This window comes from Lonchura striata, chromosome 1A (genome assembly GCF_050655825.1).
Source record: "Lonchura striata isolate lonStrDom1 chromosome 1A, ASM5065582v1, whole genome shotgun sequence".
Lineage (NCBI taxonomy): Eukaryota > Metazoa > Chordata > Aves > Passeriformes > Estrildidae > Lonchura > Lonchura striata.
In genome coordinates this window covers 5,564,883-5,581,185 of record NC_140741.1, presented here as the reverse complement: position 1 = coordinate 5,581,185, position 16,303 = coordinate 5,564,883, and the positions used below count along the sequence as shown (strand labels likewise).

At 39.2% G+C, this 16,303-nt stretch overlaps 1 long non-coding RNA gene across 8 annotated transcripts in view; it reads left to right on the top strand.

Moving 5' to 3' along the window:
- Window positions 1–1,011: 1,011 nt before the first annotated feature.
- LOC110473198 (uncharacterized) overlaps window positions 1,012–16,303 on the top strand; it is a 105,744-nt gene continuing 90,452 nt past the window's right edge. For all 8 annotated transcript variants that reach the window (XR_014951951.1, XR_014951946.1, XR_014951950.1 and 5 more), the window contains exon 1: window positions 1,012–15,750. This is a non-coding gene — a long non-coding RNA (uncharacterized LOC110473198). The remainder of the gene's footprint in view (window positions 15,751–16,303) is intronic.

Sequence of the window (16,303 nt, the reverse complement as noted above, 5' to 3'; positions counted from 1 at the left end):
GTAAAACTGCCTTAGCTTGGGCTGGTGTAATTTTACAGCTCTCATGCATCACCAAGTCTGCACAAAACAAGTGAACGCTGCTAAATTCAGTATATTGGCTTGAAAGCATAATAAAAGGAACGTGGAAATGATAAGGCTGTGATGCAAAGCTTTAAAGAGGGGGAGACAAGGACAATAATCAGGTTTTGCTTCAAGGTCAGCTTGTTAAGCCAGGCAAGTATCAGAAGGAAGTTTTATTCCCTTTACCATTCCAGTGATTTAAAAGCACCAGGGATGTATGGGAACCAAATGCTGCAGCCACAGCAGTGTGGATGAGATGTTTCGTTCTCCTACTTCTGTCCCATTTTGTCAGAAATACCAGCCTGAGGAGCAACTGGCATTGCACCTTACTGGCACTTATTTCAAAATCATATACACAGGAAAACTTCATAGGTTTTTGTCCATCCTTCAAGAATTCTTTCAGAAACATTACATTCAGTACCTCTGTAGTAGGTTGCTGGTAAGTAGGTGCTTGTCTCTGAGTCCTCTCTTAGTCAGGTCCAGAACTTATTAAACCTTCATTTCAAAACCTGTGCTCTAAGCTCATACCAAGGGTATAAGAGATTAATTCTCCTTCTCCTTTATTTTTTACATCTTGCTAATAAATTTCAAAGTCAGGAGAGCATTAAAACGACTCTAAAAAGCAACTTTTCTGTTGTTTTTTTCTAAACCCAAAAAACCAAACAAACAAAAAAACCCTCAAAACAAATCTGCAGCTACATAAAACATTGGAGTCTTTCTAATACAAAATTATTGAGGAAAACACTCCCTGTATTTTTACCACACACAAAGACCACACACAAAGAAAGAGAAGTATTTAGACTGAGTTGCAATTCTTAAAGGGAAGGTCTTAACTGTGAAATTGAACTTTTCTTGCTGTAACACAATCCTATTAATTGGTGAGTGTCCAGAGCCAGTCAATATGATGACCCATACATATGGTAGAAGAAAATTTGGCCACTGTGATGGTTTCCTGCCAGCAGGTAAATGTTAAATTCTCTCTAATATCCTGTGAGCAGCATCATGTTCCTGATAAAACTGATGCAGGCAGAAAGGAGGCTGTAGAATGATTGAAAAAGACCTCAAAGTTTTGGAATCTGTGGAATTGATGATTCTGAGATTGTAGAAAGTCTCTGTCTGTCAGCCCCACTGCCAAAGCAGAAGCCATAATTGGTCTGTGCTGGTTTCAAGGTTGTTTATTCTGTTCATCTCTAACATGTTCTGCTGCCCTGCCCAGCTCTGTCCTGCAGGGCAGCGTGTGGGGCTCTGCCCTCAGTGGGATGTGACAAACATTAAATACCAGAAACTCCCTGGGCTGGATTTACAATAACGTGCCAATATCTGTCACCTACATTGGACAGTGTGTCCCCAGCCTGAACCAACAGGAAAATGCCAACACCACAGTGACACATGGAGGGCATGAAGAAGGAGAAAAAGGACAAGACACACCCAATTTTCTCCATCTTGTCCCCTTTGAACCCCTAATCTAGAGTCCTAAAATTTTACTTCTGCACGCGTGCCACACTTAATTATGACTTATATCAAACACTCAGAGCTTGTAATTCATCCTGTAAGATTGAAAACTCTTTTCCATGGCCAGTGTCTCTGGGGGCTCTGTCCAGGGGGGTTCCTGACCCTCTGCCAGGGTCCCAGACCTGCCAGGGCAGTCAGAGGGAAGCCCTGGACTCCCACACTTCTGAGCCCCTCACCATTTAATAAAAGAAGGAATGGAAAATAGGGCAGTCAACAGCTGCTTGAGCATTGTCACCTTGTGATTTCGTGTTGAACAATGCTTAATTCCCCTCAGTGCCTCAGCTTCAGAAAAGACCTAACAAAGAGCCTTTGCTGATTCCTTTGCTTACCCTAAAATACCTTGGCCTCCTGCAGGTTTGAAGAGCAGGTGAGTATTTTACAAACATATGTTTTATGTCAGACAATATTTGAGCTAACACAGGCTGTTAGTATCAGGCAAATGAAAAGATTCACCTCTGCAGGCAACAAGGAATAAAACTTGTTCTTTTTAATTGGCAAAGTATGCAATAAAAAAATAGTAACATGGCTTTAGGAACAGCAAATCTTTTGACAGTACTGTTTTTACGTGGTAAAAAGGACTGAGATGGGCTTTAATGCATGAGGCTATCAGTCTTTTGTTCTATCTAGAACTGCCTTACCATTCTCAATAACCCCCTACCTGCTTGTCTTTCTAAGATGCACAAAGGAAAAAGGGTTTGTGAGAAACTAATCCATATCTAAATTTCAAAAAGCCTTTCACTGAGGATTTTCTGTGGTCCAAGGTAGAAGCTGTGCTTGAACCAAGAGTAGGGTAGGACTAGCTCTCCAGCTTGAGAGTATAATGTCTAAAGGCAGTTGTGTTTTCATCGTATTGTTGTTTGGTTTTGATCTTTTTATGGGCTGAGGCAGGGGGAGTTATAAGCCAGATCGCTCAATAATCATTGTAGCTAAAAAAATGTATCAACTTTTATCTTTTATTACTTGTAGAAAGGAAGCTTTAAGGTACATTTTTTTGACTCTGGAATTTTTGGTACCATCCATCCACATGGGCTCAATATGGGGGGCTTCTGCAGTTCTTGACTGTCTGGCCACACATGAAATCACACTTCCTAAACTGGAAAAATCAAGATGATGCACTCCTTTCTGATATCAGGATCCCAGCCTCAGGAACAGCATCAAATCAAAGCTGTCAGGGTCCACTATAATGTCCAAATTATTTTCAACAACTGCCTTGATGTCACATTTTAAGGGAACTTTATAAAATTCATATCCAAATATTCAGCTTCTAGAGCTGTGTCAGATTGATTTTAATTTTTTTATTCCTTCAGTTGTTGATGTTATTTTAAGAGCATGTCTGAAGGAGTCACTTTGCCACACCAGAACATTTTCCTATATATTTTCATGTGGTATTCCAAATGTTTAAAAGATAATTCTAGTTCTTGTTGGAAAGTTCTTTGAAATTCCAAATCCTATAAAGTATTTATTTTTTAACTGTTGCTCAATATATAATTTCTATTTCCCAGCTCTTCCACACTTTTTGATCTCTTCCCCTGGGCAGCAACTGGCAGAACAAGAGGACACAGTCCCAAGCCACGTCAGGGAAGGTTTAGGTTGGATATTAGGAAAAAAATTTTCACTGAAAGAATAATAAAATACTGGAATTGTCTTCCTAGAGAGGTGGTGGAATCACCATCTCTGGATATGTTTAAAAAAGACTGGACTTGACACTTGGTGCTATAGTCTGGTTATGGTGTTAGGGCATAGGTTGGACTTGATGATCTTAGAGGTCTCTTCCAACCTCATTATTCTGTGATTCTGTGATTTCACAAGTTCAAGCCTTCATCTGCCTGGCCAGTCTTGCAGAAATGTTGTAGCTCAAAGGACACATGGTCCAAACTTGGAATACACATAAAATTTCAGCTCTTAAGCTTTCAAAATTTAAGAAATGCTTCCAGATTTTATCCAGGGCCTGCTAATGTAGCCAGAAGAAACTTGTATTTGGTATCCCCAGTGCTTGAGACAGACCATATGTACAGTGGTCCTGTTCCCTTCCAGGATGGGTTGACAGAGCAGGGCAGAATTAGCACTCTATTAATCCTCTGCTCTGCTCGTAGGCAGCTCGAGTCCTGGCACAGCAGGATCCACCAAGCAGCAATTCTGGAGCCAATTGTCCATCTGCAAACATCAGAGGACCTTTGCAGAAGTTCTTGTCACTGGCTTAATAGTCAGAAAACTGTCTCGTCCTCGGAATACACTTCTTCAGAGCAGAGGTTTTCTTCCTTTTCCCAGGGTGGTCACACTTACAGTAAAAAATGTGTCAGACCCCAGCTCAGGGAAGAAATTATGATGTCTGGCTACAGATCAGAAAGCTGAAGGATCTGCTTTATTAAAACTATACTATATTACATTAATATAGTATTTAAAGAGATACTTCACTATTCTACACACCTACTTGCCTATCTAACTAATTAACAAACCTGTGACTCTCTGCTGAGAGTCCCAGACACAGCTGGATCCAATTGGTCACTGAACCCAAACAACCTTCACCAGAATCCAATCCAGCAATCACTTCAGGTAAATAAATTCCATACCAAATGCCACATGGGAGGAGCAATGGAGCAGGGATGAAGATTGGGTTCTCTTCCCTCTGTGCTTCTCCTGAGGGAGAGAATTATGTCTCTCTGTCTAGAGAATGTGGATGCTGCACATTCGCCATGGAAGAAAGCAGAGGCATGGAAATTCTTCAGACTGCCAGGTTAGTTCTCAGTTTCTCAATTCCTTCCTTGAGCTCTCTCTGGGCAAAATCTCTCCAGGTTTATCTCCAGTGTCAGCAAATCCTGTGGTAACAATAGCTTCAGTATTCACTCATTAATAATCTACAGGCAAAAGAAGCTTTGCAAATTCATCAGCCCTAAACCTGCTTCAGCTTTTGGATATCACATAAATGGCCATGTTTATTTACTAAAATAAGGAAAATCAGCTCTGATTCTTTGATCTCACCAACTGCCCTGTCCAGTCACACCAGAGGCCACTTTTCATCACCAGCAGGGACATTTGCTGATGCTTTCCAAGGCAAAACACTCAAAGAGCAATTATTGTAGAGTATTCCCAAGGTGGAGTTTCACTGTGATCTCCTCCTAGCTCATGGCTGAGCCAATTTCTGGCAGCATGGTTGGGTTGTAGAGGTATGTTTGTCATGAAAAACAGTTTAATCTCTGTTTCTGCTTATTGTTTCAGTACTCATTTTGATCTGCTTTTAGGACTCAATAATTATTTCAGATGGGGCAGACTTTATCTGGTCTGTATTTGTTAGACAATGATAGATTTATGTTTCAGTGCTAGAAGTTTTATTATTAAAGGTTTCATCCAAAGGCCACTGCTCTTTTCTTTGGAACACATCGAGGCAAAAATGTTCACATTCATAATGAAACTCCTGTGCAAATGTGCTCTTTTCCTAGAAAATGGTGCTTCCTTAATATCAATATCCAGGAAGTGAGTGCTATTTAGCTATTTAATCCTTAACCATAAATTTCAAGCCACTGAAGGAATACATGACTTATCCAGTGCAGTCAATATTTTTAAGACTTTAACCTGGAATCATTTTCCATTGATAGTTGCACTCAGGCAAAGCCAGACTGACTTTTTACTTGCTTCTCTTGGCATTGCATGCACTGTGTTTCCTTAGCACTGTGAGAGGCAGTTCTGGTTGGGTTTTATGTTGTTGTCAGTTTTGGTTTGGTTTTTATCTTGTTTGTGGGGTTTTTTTTCTGTTGCTGTTCTGGATGGATTTTATTTGTTAGAGTGTTGGGTTTTTTTTGGTTTTTTTTTGAAACTAGAGTACTCTAAGTTTGTATTTAATTTGGACATGTAGAAATGAAGCAGTGTTATTTACATAAAAATATAAAAAGAAATACAAATTTTAGATTCCATGGCCCAGAATCAAATGCAAATATATTCCTGCTCCCTTGCCCCTAGACAAAGTATTGCTGCAACAACAAAAATCACAAGAAAACGATGATTCCTTATATGCAAAAATCGAAGACTGCAGGTCAAACTTGGAGTCCAAGTGCCAAAGAAGTTTCTAGTTTATATGAAATATTCATTCTGTGCTCTGAGCAATGCAGCTCAAGACCTGCTCTCTGGTAAAATGCAGCATTTTTGACTCTGCACGAAGTTGCTCAGGCTGATTTTACTGGTTTGTTTCCAGCCAATTAACATCAATGGGATGGTCAAACATTGTCAGCACCCACTGGTGGGTCTGGCTCTAACTCTCAATAAAGAAGTTAGACTTGATGAAGTCCAAGTTTTTTGGAAACCATAGATTTGCACGGGATAGAAAGCAAAACATGTCAAAACTAAATTGTGGGTAAGCTTCACCAAAAAAAATCCTATTCAAGATGCAATAATTAGAACAATCAATGCATTTTGATTAACTGATTACCAGCCTTCACCGGTTGTAGAAACAACCTTCTTCTGTAAAATCAGAAATGTATTCAGATTAAATTGGGAGCAGATGGAAAGTTGTTTGTATTACTGACATTTCAGTTCTGAATATCCTTCAAAAATGTGTGGTACTGCTACACTGCAGTGTAATTAAAATAAAGCAACAAAATCAGTCTCTCTTCACTCCACAAATACAAAGATTATCATCCAAAAGGTCGGCCTGGCATACAACAAATATTGTCAACACTTTCTAGATGTCACTTTGCAGTGTTCTCAACACATGTAATCGTGACAGGATGCAATTTCATTCAGAAAATAATACTTAGGAAGGAGAGACCTACAAGGATTTTATATGAGAAAACAAACTGAAATCAGACTGTAAACTCATGAATCCCAAATTAGTTTCAGCAGGCTTTCAGCTACGCTTTACAGCACAATATGGACCACAAACAAATGGTTTTTTTGTGAAGCAAAAGACAGCTACCATGCACTTATGTTTCTGTAAGTTGTTCTGGATAGATCATTCAGCCTTCAACAGGCTGACTTTGGATTATTTGATGTTGACCTAGTCTGCTTTCACTGAAATGGCAACATCGTTTTGTTTTAAGAAATTAACATGAGCATAATATGTATTGGATTTAAATGTTTCTCTGGCATACAGAGGAAGAAAATTGACACATCTTACAGAACAACTTATGTTACTTGGAAGGCAAAGTTTTCAGCAGAACCACCTGCTGCCCAGTTTCACAAACTTCTCAAAAGTCAAGCTGAGTTTTAAGTGGCACTGAGCACATGGGTTTGGTCATGAACTCTAGTTTCAAAAAAAAAAAAAACTCTAACAAACAAAATCCATCCAAAACAACAACATAAAAAAACCAAACAAGATAAAAACCAGACCAAAACTGACAACAACATAAAACCCAACCAGAACTGCCTCTCACAGTGCTAAGGAAACACAATGCATGCAATGCCAAGAGAAACAAGTAAAAAGTCAGTCAGGCTTTGCCTGAGTGCAACTATCAGCCCAAAGGAAACTGATTCCAGGTTAAAATCTTAAAAATATTGACTGCACTGGATAAGCAAGTACATGAACACAAAATAATAAATGGTCATGTATTCCTTCAATGGCTTCAAATCTATGGTTAAGGATTAAATAGCTAAATATCACTCACTTTCTGGGTATTGATATTAAGGAAGCACCATTTTCTAGGAAAAGAGCACATTTGCGCAGTAGTTTCATTATGAATGTGAACATTTCTGCTTGGATGTGTTCCAAAGAAAAGAGCAGTGGCCTTTGGATGAAACCTTTAATGATAAACCTTGATTGCAGGTTATCCTAACCCTACTTAATGTGGTTTCTGTATTTTCCTTTAGATCCAGAGTTCTGACTCTGGCAGGGATGTGTGAGGCAGCTGCAGTGTGGATAGTTCTCCCAAAAAATTGACAAAAGGGAGCATCCTGAACTCTGTGCCATGTTCAGCATAACAGGGCTGTTAAAATGATGATTGTGTAGAGGATTCTGCATTGTAATGAACCCACGGAAGTATTTGGTATTAATTGTAAAAATCTTTCTAAAAAGGCTAAAATGTAAGGATTTTAAGTGACAGAATTGTGTGTTAGAGACATCCTGGGTGAAAAATTCTGTTTTCTGGCATACAGTCTCATTTAAGTCTGTGCAGTGTCACTTGGACTCAATGAGGCAAGTGGGGAAGGCAGAGATTATGTTAAATTCTGAATAAAACCCAGCCCTGAAGAATTGAGATGAAGTGTAATGTTCAAAATACTGCAGTGCAAAACAAGTTAACTAGAATTTTAAGAGTGTAAGAAAAAAATTAGTTCAAATCTATATTTAGAATATAATTTAGAAAATTTAATAAAATATACTCCATTATAACAATCTTCTGACTGGTAGTTTTTAAAATCTCTTGATTAATCCAAGAGGATTGTTACTCTTTTCTGGATTTTGAGAGTTCTTTCCGAGAGACCTTTATAACATGTTGCTTTAAGATGCTTTCTACAATAAAGTCTCAAAAGGTAAATATTTAATCAAGGGATTGCTCTTCTTGTCAACCCTCTGATAATATCTATTAAATACAGTACTTTGTTTGAGCAGGAAAACAGATTTTCCCTAAGCACCCTTGCATCTATAACCTTGCTTTAAAGGAATCCAAACTCCTGCAGAGTTTGCTGTATAAGAAACAGGTACATTAATCAAACTGACAAACCATTTTCAGAGTTACTGTTCTGCGCAGCACAAATTCAAGCTGATATGAAAGATTTGCATTTATTAGCATCCATATTACATCCATTACTCCAGCACCTTGGCATTAGTACAGGACTTACTTACTGCGATTTATTTACCCAGCTGTGGCTTTTAAAAGACTTTTACAGGTTCCAGTAATTGAGAGGCAAGAAACCCTGACTTGTGGTCACTCTGAACTTGTTTTTGGAGGTGTAAAGAGGGGATGGCCAAGAGAGCCAGGGCACACTTGGCAGGGCCAGACACATCCTCAAAGTGCCCTGGCACAGATTTTGCATTTTCTCCAGCATTTCCAGAGTGCTGCAGAATTAAACCTTGGCTTGGCTCAATGTCAGGAGATGGTGCTGTGCTCATGTGGTCACTGGGTGTTCAGAACAGCACCTCTACATGTGTTTTACACAGAAAATTTCTGCAGGCTTTCAGAGGCTGGAACAAAACCTCAGGAGTCCTAAAGGACCCCTTTGGTCTCCACATCCTGGTCGAGCAGAGGAGGCTGTCCCAGCTGGGACAACAAATACCAAACCAACCACTCTGGAGGTCTTGTCCTGGAAGATAAGGAGAAAATATTGATTAATAAGAGGGAATCCAAAGTTTTACTGCTAATTGCAGTTTCCAAGGAAAGCCTATAAAGAGGAGCCATTTGGAAAAAGGGAGGTTGGCTCCATCCTTGCAGTAGCTCCCTTCACCTCTGCAGGATGCAGAAGTGAGCTGTGCAGTGTTCCTGCACTGCCAGGACCTCCTCAGAGCTGTCACCAGGCATCCTGCAGGGGTGAGGAGCCAGGTTCCTCTCACCCTCCCCAAACCTTGGGCAGGGGGAGTAAGGGATGCAAATAGAAAACTCAGTGAAGCATCTTCCAGGTGAAACTGGGAAGTTTCTGCTCCAAAACCCAGTGCCTTGTCCTTGTGAGGTTTGCATGGGAAAACTCACACTGCTGTGAGCTGCTGGGACAGCAGAGAGGCAGGGGAGCTGTGGAAACTCCATGGGTTGGGCAGCAAAGGCCCTAAGGCACAGCTGAATTTGGGCACAGGGCGAGGAGCATTTCTGAACCAGGTGCACCAGCCAAGGACTGGAGCAGAACTTCTAGCAATGAGAATGACATCAAAGTTCTGACAGAGCTTTCCCACTGGTTTACAGACCTCCCAGTCCTGTGGGATTGGAGCTGAGCATTAAATAGTTTAACAGCTTTAAATCTGAAGAACTTTTTTTGCTCATTCTGCAAAAGCTCGCTAATAGGCACCACTGTAAAATCAGGAACAAATGCCAGGGAATCCCTTCCCCGTGCTCCAGTAACACCCATTAATTTCAATAAGTAATCCTTTCACACCAAACAGTACTTCTGCTTCTGGTTTTAGATTGGGCAATTTGAAATTTTCCTCACTAGGTGTCAGAATAATTTGTTTTCTATAAAAACCAAAAGAGGCAGGAGTAGAGATGGACTCGTTCACTGCCTCAACAACATAGGGTTTTTATTTTTTAAATTTCTACACCAGTCTCCTTTCTGCAAAGCCACTTACAATTGACTAAAAATTTGCATACTCAGAAAAGCTATTAGTGAAAGCAATGTAATTTTTTCTTCTCCAGTGCCCTAGCTGAGTGCCTAATTCAGTCTTTGAATAAATTGAACATTGGGTTGATTTATGAATCTAGGGAACATTTTTCCTTTTTTAATCAACTACCACTAAACTGAATTGTCTGCCAGAGAATTTAAATTAAAATGACAAAAGTCCTATTTAAATTTTATCCACACCTAATTGTGTTGAATTAAATAAATATTGCATTTTATGGGATGTGTTATTACAGTTAAAGTGTCTAAACCAGAGACGAGTGGTAAAGACTGATTATAATTCAGAGATTTGTGCTATGAATACTAAAGTCTTTTCATAGAAAAAAGACTCCTGGATGTACCAATAAATTGTTTTCCTCATCTTTCTTCCTGAAGAACAAAAAGAAAGAATTCTTACTGATGCCAGCACGGTGAGATACCAAACTGCCACTTTCCCCAGGTCTTTTTTTGCCTATTATTTTGGAAAATGATGCAGGTATAGTTGGAGACCTAGAGACCACTTTCCCTTAATGGCAGATTGAACTTTGAATATCTGTTTGAATATGGATGCCTTAAATTAAATTACCCTTAAATTAAAAATAAAGGGAGCCCATTATGCCCCTACCCCTGCATCATAACAGCTTTTTATTGGAAAGAGAATGTTCACACTGGAGCCATGTAATGATTTATTTTGGAAATGGCTAGTATTAAAGCTAAAATACTTCCCATGTGGATGAATCCTAGAACAACTAATGGTTTTAGCTGGGATATTTGACAGTTTTAGTTGTAGTTTTTGTAGGTGCATAAGGAATTCACATGGAATTTGTAGGTGCATTCATTCAGGTGATATTCTCTTAGTATCCACTATTATCTATCTGAACTGCTTGCATTTGATTCACATTTTCCAGCCTTTCTATACAATCTTAAGAGCCAGAGACATAAATAACCTAAATATTAGGGTCGAGATGATAGGAAACAAAAAGTAGCTTCAATTTAATTATAAGCACCCAGCATCTGTTTGAGGCTTGCTGCTTGAAGGTTACAAAAGTGGCTGGGCAGAGCAATTATTGGGTGGTTCTCTGGAATGTTAAAAGGGCTCCTTAAGGCTGGGACTTCTCCATGGCATTTGTACACCACTTGACAAGACACCGCGCAAAAATAGTACTGCTTTAGACTGAGCAAGGGAAGCAGGCTGATGTTCCAAACAACAAAAAAACATGAAAGCAACACGGTGCACTACTTAAAACTCACATTACAGACTGAACACAGGGATGGAAAAACACAAACTAGCTAGAGAACAAGTCACATATTACTCATTTCATTCAAGTTATGTCAATATATCAATTTTCCACTGTTCCAAGCAAAGCTATTTCCAATAATTAATGTAGTGTCTCTCAGAAAATGCTGCAGGAGTGGTTTGGTTTTTTTCTTTCTGTGCTTTGTGCTGCTCTGGAGACAATGAAGCCTACAGTTCAGGGGTTAAAAGGTAGGCAAGGACTACTCTCAGCTTGGCTGCACAAGCCTAAATGAAACCACGTTACAGATCAGCTCATCCACCTGAGAGTTATTTGGAATGAAATAAAGGTTTAGAGTGACTGGGCCAAAGGACTTGCACAAGAAAAAAAGGCATGGTAAAAATTAAAGTACAAATGGTGCCAGTCCTCCTCCCCCCACAGTTAACTTGTGACACAGGTGAGATGCTGATGGGAGAAGAAAAATCCTTCTCTTATTCTCTCCTCAGGTCTCTGCTGGATAATGCCTCCCATCCCCCTGCCAAAACACAGCCAAGAGCTCCCAAACCAGCATGGCTCCACTGCAAAATGTGGTAAGTCACATTGCCTGAAGCCTCACATCATCTTAGAACATCATCTGCAGTTTTTACTGCTGTCTTTCAGGGGTCATCTGCCTTGTGAGTAATCAAATATTTCCTTCTGCTTCATCATCTGTCCCTGCCATACTATTTTATTGGTTATAAAACTTCAGTTTTCTGCTGGGTGTCAGTAAATAGCTGTTATGCAAGTGTACAATATAGAAGCAAGATGACCCCTTAAGTGATATCTGATGTCACTAAGCATTTAATAGAGCCTGGTCAGTTCCCCCATGCCATCACTTCCTTCTGTTCTCTACAGCATCATGTGCAGAACAATTTGTCACAGGGGTGTCTGTCAGAAAGGAGTTTGATTTTACCATTAGGAAATTCAGACTGCAATAGCCTTAATTACTAAAGAGAAATCTTTAGGCCTTTCAATGTAATAAAGGTGTTTGAGGGATAAAAAGATGATGAAATAAAGCCCTGCAGAAGTTTAAATGGTTCTGGAAACAGAGTTCGCTCCTCACAGAAACCCACTTAAAGCAGAAATCAAACCAGCAAAACCGCTTGTGATGGCATAAAGCTGAGGAGCTGTGAACACTCATAGCCATGTTTCTTTAATAGGCACTGTAAGCCCTGATTTAATCCCCCAGCAGAGGCCAGGACCAGCCACGACCTCTGCAAGCCGTGAGCCCTGGGCAGGCAGCGAGTTCCTGCAGGCAGCTCACCCCTGTTCCATCCCAGCTCCACTTCCCTGCTGCTGCTGATTTTCAGCCTCTCCAATACAACCCACAGTGTTCTGAAATTCACCTTGCAGCAGTGCAGAAATATTTTTTTTTTCTTCCCAGGCCATGCTGGAGAAGCGTTTTCACACAGTGCAATGTTCCTTTCAGACAGATTCCCGTGAGCACTTTTAAAAGAAGAGGCAAGGGTGGAAAGTTGTTTAAATACACCCTAAAAATGCTGGTGTATGCATCTGTCTATCAGGAACTCATTATTCACAGCCTCCCACTCTCTTCAGGACCAGCATCTGTATTTCCATCCCTGCAGAGGAGAGCTTTAATTTACACCCTCTTCTCACTACATCCCTTTGTATGGCAAATGTCTCCAAGTGCTGTCCTTAAAGCATTAGGATAACTTCCTGATCAGAACATGGAGACACTTGCCCGTGGTTGAGTCACATGAATTTTGGTCCTTTATGAACTAAATATAATTATTGATACAAACTTCAGACTGTATAGTCTTCGTAGACTTTCAAGATCTGACTGGATTAAGCCCCATAGTGTTTCGAGCAGGAGTTTGGGCTGGAGTTCTCATGAGTTCTCTTTCATTCTGAATTATTCTAGGTTGCAAGATCAGCAAAAGATTTAGCATTCAAGATAGGATTTATGGTTTATTAGGGCATTTCATGCTGGGATAGCACAGGTTTTGTAAGCCTGGGTGTAATACAGCTGAGCCAAGCTGTAGGCTAGGAAGAAGACCTGTGGATAAACACTTGTATTGCTCCAGCATTTCTGTGGCTATCACCCTGGACATCTCAGTCTGATATTTTGGAAATACAGCTAACAGCTTAACACATTCCAGGATAAATTTAAAGAAGAAATTCCAGCAGTTTGCTAAAACCCACTTCTACCTCATTACAATCTCATCTCTCCTATGTCCCCTGCTGAGGTTGCTGAAGGATCACTTCCCTCTATCAGTGATTAATAAAACATCCAATTTTCCATTTTTTCCCCTCACAAAGTTGCAAACAGTACCAGGGAGAAGGGGTTACTAATTTCCTTGAACCCTGGAGCTCTCCACATTTGAGGGCAATGCTCATCATTCCTTTAGTACAGGAAATCTCTACTTGAACAAAAATTTTAAGAAATTTACTTGGCACTTATTTCTGATCTCTGCAGGAAAAGAATCCTCTGCTTCCCAGATCTGGATGTTTATGTTCATAATATTTTAGAAGAGCAATATCATGAGGAAAGCTTTTCATAGAATACTGCCTCTTCCAATTAAATTTTGTGAATATCATTCTGTCAAATGTCTTTTTTCAGTAACATACCCATGAGGATGGTAAAAACAGTAGTGACTCTTAAACATCTAGTACTTCCTCAAACAGATGAAAAGAGACTGGAAGATAAGAAAAAATAATTTTCCTCTAAGTGAAATAATTTTAGAGACAAAACATGACTGTAGTAAGTTTATCCTACTTCTATTTTATATTAGGCACAAGAAACAGAAGTCTTCAGAGTGAACTACTCATTATAATCAACTTAAATGGGAGTTTAAAGGGCTTATCTTCAATTAATTATTCAAGAGTTTCATGGATTAACTGCTGAACTTTTCATGCTTTCTCACCACAATATCAGACCTCCCAGTCAGGTAAAAGAATATTACTAGCAAAGAGTTATAGTGCCCAATTGTTTTTGGTGAAACCATAAAATATCAGCTTTCTAAAAGCATGATATTCTGCCAGATAAATAAGGGACAGAGAAGTAAAACTCATAGAAATTGTGGTTATTTGTATAGAGTTGTGTAACTCTATACAAATGCACTAAAAGCAACAGGGGAAGAGAGCTGTTGTTGCATTGGAGTTGGGGAAAAAAATGAGAAAAATCTTAAATGCAAAATCCTGAGAAGTTTCTTCCCATCTAAAAGATGTCCCTTCACAATTTGCTCTCAAAAAAAAAAAACAAAACATGTATGAAGCAGCCATCAGACACAATCAAAGGGGAAAAAGCTTGTGTTTTTTTTTTTTTTCAGGAAACAATTAGACTTCAAATAATTATAGAGGTATTGGAATAAACTTAATAAAATTAGTTTTATGACTTAGAAATTAAAAAGGAGCAGCAGTTTGCTCTAGTGAAGGCAATATTAGACGTGTGTTTTCACTGGTGTTTTCCTACCTTTTTCTGTCAAAGTTCATTACTGACAAATATCAGTTAGGTGACAGCTATTGGGAATTTTACAGGCTGTATTCCACTTAGGAGTAGGCATTTCTAACATAATACCACGTGGGAAAAGCAGAAGTTTGAAGGTCCTTGCATTCCTTTGCCTTGCTGGTGGTGGACTTCCCTGTGTTATATGCTCCTCCATGAACACCTCTTCACTACCACCAGAAGAAAGAAATTGTTTTTCATTCTTCTTTTTGGCCTGAAGCTAGGGAATAATTTTTTCAGCATGTAAATACTTACTTGGAGTAAATACTCTAGTTATTGCTCCTAAATCCACGATCCTCATGCACTTCTAGATCTCTGCAAGCGTGGAGTGAAAACCCAAACCCAGCTGGACAGTGCAATCCCAGCAGGCATCTTCCTTATGCACAGGACTATTTTCCTTTTCTGCAGACTCCAAGGCATGCAGCACTGGTCAAAAAGGGAAAAAGGAACATTAGAAAATATGGATTTTCTTGATTTACCAAAGCAGCCTGGCTTCAACACTCTAATCAAGATGCTGGGCATCATGTAAAGGCTTTAATTTAATTTCTTTCTTTCAGTTAATAGAGAAGGAACTTAGAGTACTTATATATAGCAATTACACATTGAATTAATGAGCTAGCAACAGGGAATGAGACTTTTCCTTTACTATAACAAACTAGCAAATTTGTAGCTTACAAAACCTTTAAATCCCCTTTCAGGTAGGCTACTGATGGCACAGGATATTATGTAATATATGTGGACACAAATATTATTATTGTTTGCAGTGTAAGCCTCTCATACAGTACAGCTGTTGAGCAAACTACAGCAGACATTTAACCCCTGTTTACCACCAAAGCATTTTATTGGCAGAGATTTACAACCCTAATTCTCCCCTTTTAAATGCAACATACCCCATTCCTTAAACCTCAGTTACTAGCAAGGCAAGCAATCCAGTGGCTTTGTCAAGAGAAATTGTCATAGAGAGGAAGGGAGAGGTTTTTAGGTGGAGAAAAACATGCCAAATATTGTGTCCAAAATTGTTCACATCCAGGTTTTTCATATGAGAAGGAATTGGCTGCTTCAAAGAGATGGTGCAAAATGAAGTTTGGGCTAAATATAAAGGAACACCTGTTCTTGTTATCATTGTGTGTCCAACACCACTAGAAAACTTCCTAGGGGTGAGGTACTGTGCCACTGATACTGCAATGCAGGCTTCAGACTGCATGTCAAAAGGTAGGTGTTTTAGTGCTTATGATTTTGCAATTTGGAAAAATATATGTTTTGTTGAAAATTGAGTTAACGAAACTTCATTGGAGCTGTCTCACTCAGAGCCTGTACAAAGCAAGGTAGGCTGGTAGATAATACTTAGAAAACTGGTGAGAAACTTTGCCTTAGGGGCAAGGAGATGGGATTTTAAAGTAAATTATATAAGTTTACTTAAACTCTGGAATTGGATTGCTTTGAAATTAAATAATCCAGCTGCTTGGATTTACCATATCGACTAAAATGACTCTCATTATAAGGGTGGTTGCTGTATAATAGCCAAGAAGCCACAGAAAGGGATGAAAGATGATTAATTTTTTTAAAATTCAGTGAAAAAGTCACTTATAAGACTGTTTTTTAGCAAAGTAAGGCTGTTGTTGTAGACTTTGTCAGTATTTGAACAGCTTTGATCCATGTTCTGTTACATGGGAAAATGCAACACACCCATAAGCACTGTATTTAACACTTATTTAATGCCTGACGAATAGTCCTGCTTAAATTAGCCACTCCATACTATTTAAAT